Source organism: Talpa occidentalis, unplaced genomic scaffold, assembly GCF_014898055.3.
Source record: "Talpa occidentalis isolate TD23 unplaced genomic scaffold, MPIMG_talOcc4v2.1 talOcc4.15, whole genome shotgun sequence".
NCBI lineage: Eukaryota > Metazoa > Chordata > Mammalia > Eulipotyphla > Talpidae > Talpa > Talpa occidentalis.
The window spans coordinates 75,136,421-75,148,732 of NW_023601543.1; the positions used below are offsets into that span (position 1 = coordinate 75,136,421).

Here is a 12,312-nt window from a genome sequence, read left to right on the forward strand (position 1 = left end):
TGATGTGGCAGATGTCTGGATGTAACATAACAACTGTGTTCTATGACCTGCATGTCAATACATAAATTTTTCATATGCTGCCTAGAGTCAGCCTTAGGAGAGATTAAAATTTTCCACTCCAAACAACACTGCCCTATATGAGAAAAATATCAATGCTTCCTAGGATTGTTGCTTTGAATACTATTAATTCCATGAAAATTTTCTTACGAACAAAGAAAGAAGAGAGGAAAAAGATAAGAATGGGTTGAACAGACCGAATTCTCTGTGGTTCAATTTTGCATGTGACAGAGGCACTCACCTACCTTCCCCAATGGTTTCAACAAATGTTTCATAAACTGTCCACTTCATTCTCTGCTCATGCCTTTGGCTCCTTCACCTTCACAGTAACCTTTTAACTTCGTGGAATTAACACTCGATTTCTAAGACTTTAGCATCTTCATCTTCACTCCCCTGCATTCACTCCCAAAAGGGGCCACTTCAAATGCCTTGGCATCACTTGAAACTGTCCCAGCTCGCTGATCCAGTTCTGCAACTACTTTGTCTAGCCTTGGTTTCCTATGCCAACTGCTACATCCCTCTGTCCCACCTAGTTTTCCTTTCCCTTCACTACATCTTCTAATGTTTTGCTGTCCTTCAAGAAAAGCTTGCTTCCTAGCTTTGACATTTAGTGCCACCAAAATGTTTAATTGACACAGATGATAGAATATAGATTTTTTCTCATTCTAGTATACACCGCCCAAATCTACCAAAAAATTTAATGATTTTCACAAGGTCTAATATATCCTACTTCCTCTTTTATGGTCATATAAAAATTCTTTGCCTAAGAAGAAATATGAATGGCAAATAAGCATAAGAAAAGAGGCTCAATGTCATCTGCCATCAGAGAAAGGCAAATGAAAGCCATAATGAGAGACCATTCCACGCCTAATGGAATGACGCTAAAAATGGCTATATCAAGAGCAGACAAGGCTACAGAGCCACTGGAACTCTCCCGACTCCATGTGTTAAGTGGCATATATTTGCCATGCAAAGCAGATCAGCAGTTTCTCATATAAAGGTAATCAGAGTTACCATATGATCAAGCAACATGGCTTTCAAGTCTTTACAAGAAACTAATGGAAATGTGTTCACCCCCCAAATCTGGACACAAATTGCTAACAGCAGCTTTATTCATAATTGCTCAAACTGAAAACAACCCAAATGACCCTCACCTGGGGCATGGGGAAGCAAAGCGTGGCATACCTACACAATGGACTACTACACAATAATAACAGGAAAGGAAAGAAGTGCCCATATATCCAACTACATGGGGACGGTCAAACGCACGCCGTTGAGTAAAAAAACTGGATCCATAAAACTTCACACAATATGATTTCATTTCTATGACATTCTGAAAAAGGCAATGACAGGGGTGGAGCACAGATCAATGGCTGTCAAAGCCTGGAGATGGAGGAGGGGTTGGCTAAAAAGAAGAAGTGAGGGAACATACTGGCGCGATGGGGCTATTCTCATCCTGACTACCTGGGGGGACACACAGCTGTGTGTTTTGGGAAAGCCCAGAGCTCCACAGCAATTTGCAAGTTCATTTTAACTTACGTAAATTTTTTACAGGACAATTTCCCTTTTTTTAGTTTTCTAAGGCCCTCTAGATTATATGTGTGAGCATATAAACTACATATATAGTTAATAAATAAATATAAGTATATAAACCATACACATGGATATATACGGCTCTATATACAGTATATAAACCATATATATATATATATATATATATAAACGAGAGAGTTTAGGTGCATGCATGTATATGTGTGTGTGTATATATATACTGAGGTAACATTGGTTGGCAATACTGTATATGATTACATGATTTAGGGGAATATGTTCACATCTCCTCAAATGAATATCACCACACCACAACCCATAATCACTCATCATACTTTACCAGGGACCACTGGGCCCTCTGCACCCTTTCTTTCTCCATCAACCTCCCTGCCCCTCCAGTAACCTCAATTCTACAGTCATATTTCTAGGGTTTGTTTTTCAGATTTTTCAGTTCCTTTGTTTTCGTTTCTCTATATTCTACATAGGAGTGGACTCATCCTGTATTTGTCTTTCTCCTTCTGACTTATTTCACTTAGCATAGTGCCCTCCAGTTCCAACTATGTTGTTACAAATGGCAAGAGTTCTTTTTTTTTTTTTTCTTATGTAGCTGAGTGGTAGTCCATTACATATATATACCACATCTTCTTAATCCACTCCTCTGCCTTTGGGCACTCAGCCTGTTTCCATAACCTGGCTATTATAAATAGTGCTACAATGAACATAGGCGTGCATATACCCCACTGAATTAGTGTTCTGCATTCTCTGGATAGATACATAGGGCCGGGATTGCTGGGTCACATTGCATATCTATTTTTCATATTTTGAGGAACCTCCATATTTTTTCCATAGGGGCTAGACCAGCCTATATTCCCATCAACAGTGTATGCTCTTAAGAATGTGTTATATCATCCAGATTTTCCAATTTGTTGGCATAAGATGTTCATAGTAGTCTTTTATGATCCTCTGTATTTCTGAGATGTCTATTTTAAATTCTCTTTCACTTCTGATTCCATTTATTAGAGCTATCTCCCTTTCTTTCTTAGTGACTCTAGCTAGAGGTTACCATATGCAAATTTTAAAATAAAATTTTGAGAAATGAAGTGTGGGTGCAAATGTAGGCAAAGGAACATTTATACAATTTTGTGGGGGTGTAAAATGGCATAATTGCTTTAGAAAACAATTACGTATCATCTTATATAGAGTTGAGTAAGAACATATCTTGTGATGTGGCAATTTCACCCTAAAGAGAAGTTTGTGCATCTGCACCAAAAAACATATACATATTCATAGCAGCACTTTGTAACAGAAAAGTTTTGCAACAACCCATGTTTCTGCTGGACAAAAATACGGATAAATATATCGGAAAATATTGAGTACCAATATTCAGTTCAGTGGGTGCAGCAGTAGGTTGCTCCTGCTATATGACTGTGTTTCTCGTCAGCAAGCTCTTAATTCTGAAAGCCTCCTACCATGGTCTGCAGTCAAATGCTCTACCACTGAGCTATACCCCCATCCTACCATGGTCTGAATACTTGCATTGTCTCCCCCAGATTCCTATGTTGAAATCCTAAACTCCAAGATGCCGGTTATTAGGAGACAAGAACTCTGGGATTAGGTTATAAGCACAAAGTTCCATGACCAGGATTGGTGCCCTTATAAAAGAGGCCTTATATGAGAGTTATCCTGCCCCTTCTGCCATGTATGGTTACAGAGAGATGATGATCAGCAGTGAGGAAGCTGGATTTTACCAGACACAGAATTTGCCAGTACAACAATCTTGGACTTTCCAGTCTCCAAAAGAAATAAATGTTTGTTGTTAATCAGTCAGCTAGTATCTGGAATTTTTGTTATAGCAGCCATTCCCTATCTACTCTGTAAACTCCAATCCTTCCAGCAAATTTTCTTTTTTATATATATAATAAATTTTATTTTTATATTCCCCATACAATTGCAACCCCCTTATTTGGACCCCAATCCCTCCCCTCCCGCCCCCTACCCCCCATAGAGTGTCTCTGGTTCATAGTTTTTTGTTGATTTTGATTTTCACTTTCTTATAGTTATTCATTTTCCTGGTCCCTTATTTAAGTTTTCTAGATTCTTGCTATGAGTGAGACCATCCAGTATTTTTCTTTTTCTTTCTGGTTTATTTTGCTGGGCATGATCCCTTCCAACGCCATCCATGTTGCTGCAAATTGCATGTTTATCTTTTTTGAATGCTGAGTAATATTCCATGGTATATAGGTACCACATCTTCTTGATCCAGTCATCTATTTTTGGGCATTTGGGTTGTTTCCAAAGCTTAGCTATTGTAAACAGTGCTGCTATAAACATAGGGGTGCAGGTGCTCTTTGGAATTGATGTTTCTGTGTCCTTTGGGTAAATACCTAGGAGTGGAATTGCTGGATCATATGGAAGCTCTATGTTTAGTAGGTCCAGAAATCTCCACACAGCTCTCCATAGTGGTTGGACCAGTTTGCACTCCCACCAACAGTGCAGGAGAGTTCCTTTTTCTCCACATCCTCGCCAACACTTGTTGTTGCTAGTTTTTTTAATATGTGCCATTCTCACTGGTGTAAGATGGTATCTCATGGTAGTTTTGATTTGCATTTCCCTGATTACAAGTGATGTTGAACATTTTTTCATATGCCTGTTGGCCATTTGCATTTCCTCTTCAGAGAAGTTTCTTTTTAGCTCTTCTGCCCATTTTTTGACTAGATTATTTTCTTTTTTTTTTTTTTTTTCTAGAGGCATGTCTTATTTATCTATTTGTTTGTTTGTTTGGTTTATACATGCACTGGGTACAGTCAGAAGCCGGGAGGGCGAGAGAATTCACCAGAGCCAGAGCGGGGAGCAGAGCAGGCAGAAGGACCGAAGTACACTGCTGAGGGGAGCAGCGGGCGGCAGGAGAGGTCTGCGCGCCATGTGGGACCCTCCTCCGGTGGCCGGGGAGCAGCCGGGGATCGAACCGGCGCCGCAGAGGCCTCGGGCAGCTTCGCAACCCAGCGCTCAACCGCTGTGCCACCTGGGAGGCCCTAGATTATTTTCTTTGTTGTTGTTGAGTCTCATCAGCTCTTTGCAGATTTTTGTGATCAGTCCTTTATCATTAGTGTTGTGTGCAAAAATGTTCTCCCAGTTGGTGGGGTTTCTCTTTGTTTTTGTTATTGTCTCTTTCCAGCAAATTTTCTTATGAAGGTATGGATTGATTTATGTTTCCTGCCATCAAGAACCATGAAAGGTTCAAAATCCAATCCAAACTTAACATCTGCCTTCAACACATGTAGACCCACCATCTTACGAATCATTTACATACAAACCTGGCATAACTTTAACAACCTCATCTGTCTGACCACCCCATCATTTCTATCTTATTAGCAAGTCACATATCCGCCTGAGATAAATACAGACTTCTTTGAAATCACAGCAACAGACAAATCTTCTTAAGTTCTACTCATCTTTTGATAACTAGGTCAAAGTCAGATTTTATCCCCTTTTTCTATGCCTACTCAAACTTTTATGGCCCAATTTATCTATTTCCCATTCTGACTAATGTATGCAACTACTGTTCACTGTATATGTACTGTGTATCAGAAATTATTCTAAGGGCTGGAAATACAACAATAAACTGGACAGGTATCAATTCTAATAGGGAGACAGAAAATTAACAAAATAAGCAGAATGCATACTAAGTCAGAAAATAAGTGGAGAAAAAATAAAGAGAGTTGGCTATCAAATTCATGGAATGTTTTATTTTAGATAAGGTGGGCACAGAAGGCCTCACAGTAAAGATGAAATTTGAAAAAAAAAAAAAAAGAGGTGGTAAACCAAGTGGATATTGCACAGAAGGTCATCTAAGACAGAGGAAACAGCAAAGTTTCCAAGTTTGAAGTAGGTCAGATATTACGCAGACGAACGAAGCAGCGGAGCTGGTAAGAAGAGAGTAAAAGAAATGAGATGAGAGAGATCACTAGGGGCCAGGTCATGGAGGACCTTACTGATTGTGGTAGGGCAGTCGGCTTTTCTCTAAGATGGGAAGCCACTGAAGAGAGTATTCAGCAAACATGACTTCACTAAGTTTTACAGGATCATTCTGAACTGAGAAAAGACTTTGGGAGTAAGGGTGAGCAGAAGCAAGACAACAAGCTGAGAGGTTGCTGTCCTTTTGTAAGATGTTGGAGGAGAGAAATACAGATTTTTAATCTCTCTATGCTCCTCTCAGAAACAGAACAGTCAAGTAGGGCAATGTAAGAAAATAACTAATTCAAGACAATGTCTTTGACAAATGAATCTTCGTGAATCCAGAATACAAGCTGGCTGAAAGGGGAATGTGGGAGCAGCAGCTCTGCACAAAGGGAGGAAAAATAATGGTCTTAGGAGCTATGGGATCCAGAAATTGCCAGTAAATCAACCACCACAAAAAGGAGTCCCTCAGAGAGAAATTGGGAACGGCATGAGTTTCTTAGAGCCCCACTTGAGGTGAGTTCAAAAGGGCTACAGGCATCCAAGAAAGTAAAGCATCCCACACATACCCTATGGAAAGAATGTTAGGAGAGGGAGAAAGAAGTCCAGACTTGGGGGGTGGGATAGGAAGCCAATGGAGGCAGTGTTCAGGAATAACTGGAGACGCAGCTATACTGAGAAACTGTTGCTGTTTTTGTATTTTTAAAAAAAGATTTATTAATTTATTTATTTATACAAGCACTGGGTACAGTCAGAAGCGCGGGAGGGTGAGAGGATTCACCAGAGCCAGAGCGGGTAACAGAACAGGCAGACTGAGGAAATACACTGCTGAGGGGAGCAGCGGGCCAGATAGGAGAGGTCTGTCATGCCATGTGGGACCCTCGCCGGTGGCCAGGGATCAAACCAGCGCTGCAGAGGCTGAGGACAGCTTCGCAGCCTAGCGCTCAACTGCTGCGCCACTGGGGGAGGCTCTGTTTTTGTATTTTTTATTGAGGTAACATTGATTTACATCATTGTATTTTAGAAATGTAGGATCTCCCCCTCAGGCACTGTTGACATAGCGCCCCCACCCCAAAGCACCCGCAGTCCACCACCATTGTCCCTGCGTTCCTTCCACGCTTTACTCTTGCCCTGAGTGTCAAAGTAACACCAGAAGATGGTGACGAAGAGCTCTGCAGCTTGGAAAACTATCCTGGTCCAACCCTTAGGGAACTTCCTTGTAAAAAGAACAGGAAACTTATCTTACTTGAACATGAGGAACAGAATAGAAGAAAGCATTCAATTTGATAAGCAAATCTATCAATTTTTTAATTTTTTTCTTCTTTTCAGGGGGGTAGGGTGACATATAATTGCGATATGCTCTAGCAATGCAGACACAGTAACTATCAAAATTGGAGGACGCTGGGAGACTGGTAGAAAAGCAGGATAAGCTTTCTGGTTGCTTTAAAAGAAAGGAAGGAAAATAGAGTAGACATTCTGAGAGAGGGTGAGGAGGTGGAGAACCAGTAGACACTGTCAAGGATCTGTGCCTCGGGGATATGGAGGCAGGAAACTGCACCAGAAACTTAGAGCCTCTACAAAAATGACAAGAGCAGCTTGGGACTGGTAAGTCACATTCCCAGACATGAGCCCCATTCCCAAACACTTGAACAACTTGGGAAAAGCACTCTCGGAGAAGCAAGGGACTTGCTCACAGTAAGAAGCCACACACCGGATGTGAGCTGTTTGCAGAGCCAAAGCCAGGGATGGGTAAGGGGCTGTACGGAGGGGCCACAGGGCAGGCTCCCACACATGCTGGTCTTTTGAGGAAGGAGACAAAACATTTATTACGCAGAAGCTAGACTATCAGTTTTGCAGCACAAGAGGTGTGAACAGGTACACTGAAAAGTCGTATAACAGAGTGAGTAGAAATAAGATCTAATTTCAATTCTAGTTTCACCAGCAACAGTGCCTTACTTTCTGGGAGCTTCAGTTATCTCATCGCAACAATGTCCTCACTAATATAGCTTACGATATTAGTGTAAGGATTGGCATGGTGAGATATAAGATGTCTAGTTCTCCCCTTCTTGGGTTCTTTCTCCCCTTCCCCACACCCATTGTTTACAGACATCAAGATAAACTCTCTAATCACCTTTGCAGATGAAGTACAACTTCCCGACACATTAGAAGACTACCTCTTCTGTCCACAGAGCCTGAAACAGCTAGCTCTCACTCTCCAAAACTTAGGTTTCTTAAATTCAGCTACATGTATTAAACAATACTTTCTATTCAGGATAAATATTAACGATGTTTTTAATAGCTTTTTATAGTTCCTGCCCTACTGTTTTGTTATAGACCATTAAGCAGTTGTTACATTCCATTAGAGGTTGAAGTTGTCTTTGTTTTGCTTTTATTGTGCCATATTGGTTTGTAAACCATGTGGGGAAACTCCCAGATGAAAGGTCCTTCATCAATCCAAGACATTAGTATTCTATCTTTTTAGAATAAAAGTCTACTTTGTAGGCATATGGAATTGAATCTAATTAACAGCATCTGCATCATTTAGTTCTAGCAAAAGCAAGACTGTCATCCTGTCATATTAATTTTATTTCTGTCATCTTCATGTTTAATGGCTGGGTCTAAAAGCTAGGATGCCTGGCCATGCAGGAGAACATCAAGGAAGGCATTGTGAACAGTATCATCATTCAACACACTCGTTGGCTATTTGAGGGGCTCCCACACTAAGCTCTGGTGTTTATACAGCCACAGGGACCCAACATCAGTTATCCACAATGTGCTACAGCCCCAGAAGACAAGAAAATCACACGCAGTGGACAATACACAAAACACGATGGTTAAGAGCAATCAGACAGTGTGACTCCTTCCTGGCCAAAAAGGGTAGGAGAACCACAAACCTACCAGAGAACAAATAACGATTATACTCCTAGCTTGAAAGATACAACCCTGTGCCAACAAAAACTTATCCTTAGAGGATCTGAACATCTCTCCCCAAAGCCATTAAAGTCCACGACCCCATACGTGCCACTCTCCCGCTTAAAACCCTGCCCACTGACCTTAAGGTTAAAATTAAAATCCTAAGTAGGACTTATACCAAGGATTTCAAACTGAAGCCTGGTATTAGATGATAAATGAGAACTGACTCTAGGCACATGTGTCAGGAAGGAGTAGGAAGTAGCAGGGACTGTGGTGAGCAGCAGGGCACAAGGCCCACACCCTAGGAGTAGCCTCCCCCCTTAGTTATACGTGATTTGTTGTTGGGAAGGTAGTTTTACCAGACCTCAGACTGGTCAAGAGAAGCCAGAAAATTGGAGTTCAAATTCTGATTTTTAAATAATTTAAACTTAAATATAAGTCAACATTCTGCAGAACCAAAAAAAAGTAAATCTGAACAGAAGACTACCATTTTGTAACTTTGCTGTACACACACATACACACACACAAACACACACACACACACTCTTTACTACAGCTACATTTATTAACATATTCCATATAACCATCTATACAAATAACTATATACATGTTTTATATATATATAAACTTGTAGATACAGAGTAGAAAATAAATGTACATATGGGAGAATCTTCAAACCAAGACAAGACTATAACCAGGACAATTTGCATTAGCCAGCATTCTATATTTTTAATCATTTGGGCAGAGGGTAAACTAAAGTATCCCTTGGTATTTATTATTAGAAAACAGCCCTCTTAAGCAAATTATAATATCAGTTATAAGTTAATTCTTAACTTCTTAAAACTAGTTGATTCCAAAAACCTCTGAGTATATACTAACAATCAGGCAATTGTGCATTATCCAAGACATAAACTGACTCTTCATTAAGACATACATTAGATTGTTTTTGTCCTATATCCACAATACTTGTCAGCTGTCATGTTTTTAATGACAACAATTCAAGCCATTCACTAAGTTACATAGAAATCTCCAGAAGTTAATTCAAAATAGAGATGTCTAACATGCTTTTATTACTTTCAAGTTATATATACTATGCTTAAAATTCAAACTTATTTCAAATAACTTTGTTTTTGCTTCTGAAAATTAGAAAATTGTGCTGGGGCTTGATAAGAAATATCAGTATATCCTTTCACTAGTTTCTGATATGACAGATGAAATAGCCTTAAGGAAATTCCAGAAAATGACTCTAAAAATTGCTTGAGCAACAGTAGCATCCATGTAACAAGTACCTTCTGCCAGGGTGAGATTTTTGAACAATAAAGCTATTGGATATCTAAAATATAAAATAATTTTAACTATCTTATTTCTTTATAGCTCTGCTCCATTCAGTAAAATCTAAGACAGATGAAATGGAGTTAATTCCTTTTTTTTACCAACTCTATTAAGTATGTGGGCATGCAAATCTATGTGAAGTTGAAAAACACACCAACCTTCACAACGGGAAGGGTTCCTACCATTTTCTCATGAATGAATTTTTCATAGCTGGGTCATTGGATAATTTACTATTGGCCTAAAAGCCACTTAGCATATTGTGCATTTACATGTACTAAAGCTGAAATAATACATTCCGGCGTTTAAAAACACTTCCTTCTTGTCCCTTGTCTTATGACTGCAGAAATAATACTGGAGGGTCTTGTAATTGAATTTTGAATTTTAATCCTTGTAGCACAGCTTCATAAATAATCTGGAGTTTATAAGTACAGTAGAAGAAGGAATTCCCCAAACTCCAGGCTGGGGCAATAGGCTTCTCCAGGATGAGCAATCTATTTATACACAGCTACCATCATGAAAAATGTCTGGTTCAACCACTGTCTGGAAAGGGGAAAATATGTTTTTGATCTTTAAGCCAAACTTTGGACATACTAAGATGCCTATTTTTTGGATTTGAAAAAATTATTTGAAAATCAATGTGATCCATCGCATCAAAAAGAAAAATGACAAGATCATATCAATAGATGCACAAAAAAGTATCTGACAAAATCCAACACCAGTTCATGATTTAAATGTCTCAGTAAACAGGAATTAGAGAGGAACTTGTCAACTAGATAAAGACCTTCTACAAAAAGCCTCTAACTAATATCACACTTATTTGAGATACTTTGAAGGTTTTCCACTAAGAACACCTATTTCCCTTTCCAAATAAAAAAAATCATTCTCCTCTTATTTTTTTCTCTCACCTCCTCTATTTTTTTTAAAGAAAGAAGAACTTTTGAAGAAGAAGATAGTAAGGGTTAAGATGCAACCTATGAAGCTATTTGCAGCCACTGCAGCACGAGTTCGATCCCCTGGCTGGCCAGGGAGCAACCCACTTGGCGCAGCAGACCTCTCCTGACTCGCCCGCTGCTCCCCTCAGCAGCGTATTTCATTGGATCCACCTGTTCTGCTCCCCACTCTGTCTCTGGTAAATCCTCTCACCCCCCCACCTCTGGCCTGTACCCCAGTTCTTGTATGCATAAATAAATAAATCTTTTTTAAAAAAGAAGATACTAAGCGGACATTTCAAAGAAAATCAGGTGCTGAATTTCCTCGTGACAGGGTTTATTAAAACATTAAATTCATTTGGCTTAGATATGTACTATATTTTTTTCATTTCCATTCCTACAGGTTATGTAATTACTTCAGTATTTAAATCTGGCTCCTGGAGCAAGCATATATATTACATGTGAATCACTGAACACCAAACTGATATTATTATTTCTTAAATACATTTGGGGATGGGATTAGTGAATTCAAATTAATCCTCTACAACTCTATGTAGAAATAACTTTTCTATAACCTTCATGGGCCCATAAAATCCATGACTAATGCATAAATAAAAATCAGAAGACTCTGAATCAAGACCTGCCACCTATCAGAATTCATAGAAGCAAGTAATTTCTCACCCTACAGCTATCTACAAACATTACTATTTTAAAATAAAGCATTTTGATTAAAAAGTGACCCCTATACTTTCACAACACTACATTACTTCTCCCAGATAAATCCAGAATGTAGCTCTCCCATTCACTCATCAGCCTTTGACAGTAATTATTACGGGGTAGCTCTATTTTATGAAATAGACCAAAAAAAAGTCTGCAAATTGAAAAAGTCCATAGATTAGAATAAAATTTTGGTCACTCTAATTTTAACCAAAATTAGACTGTGAGTATACAATTTATAGGTGTGCCCTACATTATTAATCAACTTAGCACTGCCATCTACTCTGACCCATAATTTGTAAGTTTAGACAACATAAAAGTATTTCTTAAAGTTACAAGTTCTTACATTATATTAAGTGAAATAAACCAGTCATAAAAAGACAAACAGGGTATGATTCTACTTACACAAGAGTAGTCGAACTCACAGAGATAGAAAGCAGAATGATGGTTGCCAGGGGCTAGGACAAGGGGAAAAAGAAAGTTGTTTAATAGGTCTAGAGTTTCAGATTTGAATGATGATAAGGTGCTGAAAATATCTTTCACAATAATGTAAGTACACTTAACATTTCTGAACTATTTCACTTAAAAATGGTTGAGTGAATACTATGGTCTCCCTTATGACTAAATAAATCTTTCACCTTTTACTTAAACAAGGTTAAAATGTTTTTTTTTTTTAAGTTGCAAATTCATTACATCAAGGATATAATCTTACTACACTAATTCTTTAGGGAGGCAATTAGGTTACTTAATGATATTCCAATAAACAAAATTATCAGAGTAATATCACAAGAAATACTGTTTAATGACAATAAAGTACAATTTTAAAGAAGTGCCTATGCGTTCTATTATTTTCAAAGAC

The 12,312-nt window shown here is 38.7% G+C and overlaps 1 long non-coding RNA gene across 1 annotated transcript in view; it reads right to left on the reverse strand.

Moving 5' to 3' along the window:
- Positions 1-11,904, reverse strand: part of LOC129145892 (uncharacterized) — a 60,985-nt gene extending 49,081 nt beyond the window's left edge. The window contains exon 1 of the long non-coding RNA XR_008552038.1: positions 11,859-11,904. This is a non-coding gene — a long non-coding RNA (uncharacterized LOC129145892). The remainder of the gene's footprint in view (positions 1-11,858) is intronic.
- Positions 11,905-12,312: the final 408 nt, after the last annotated feature.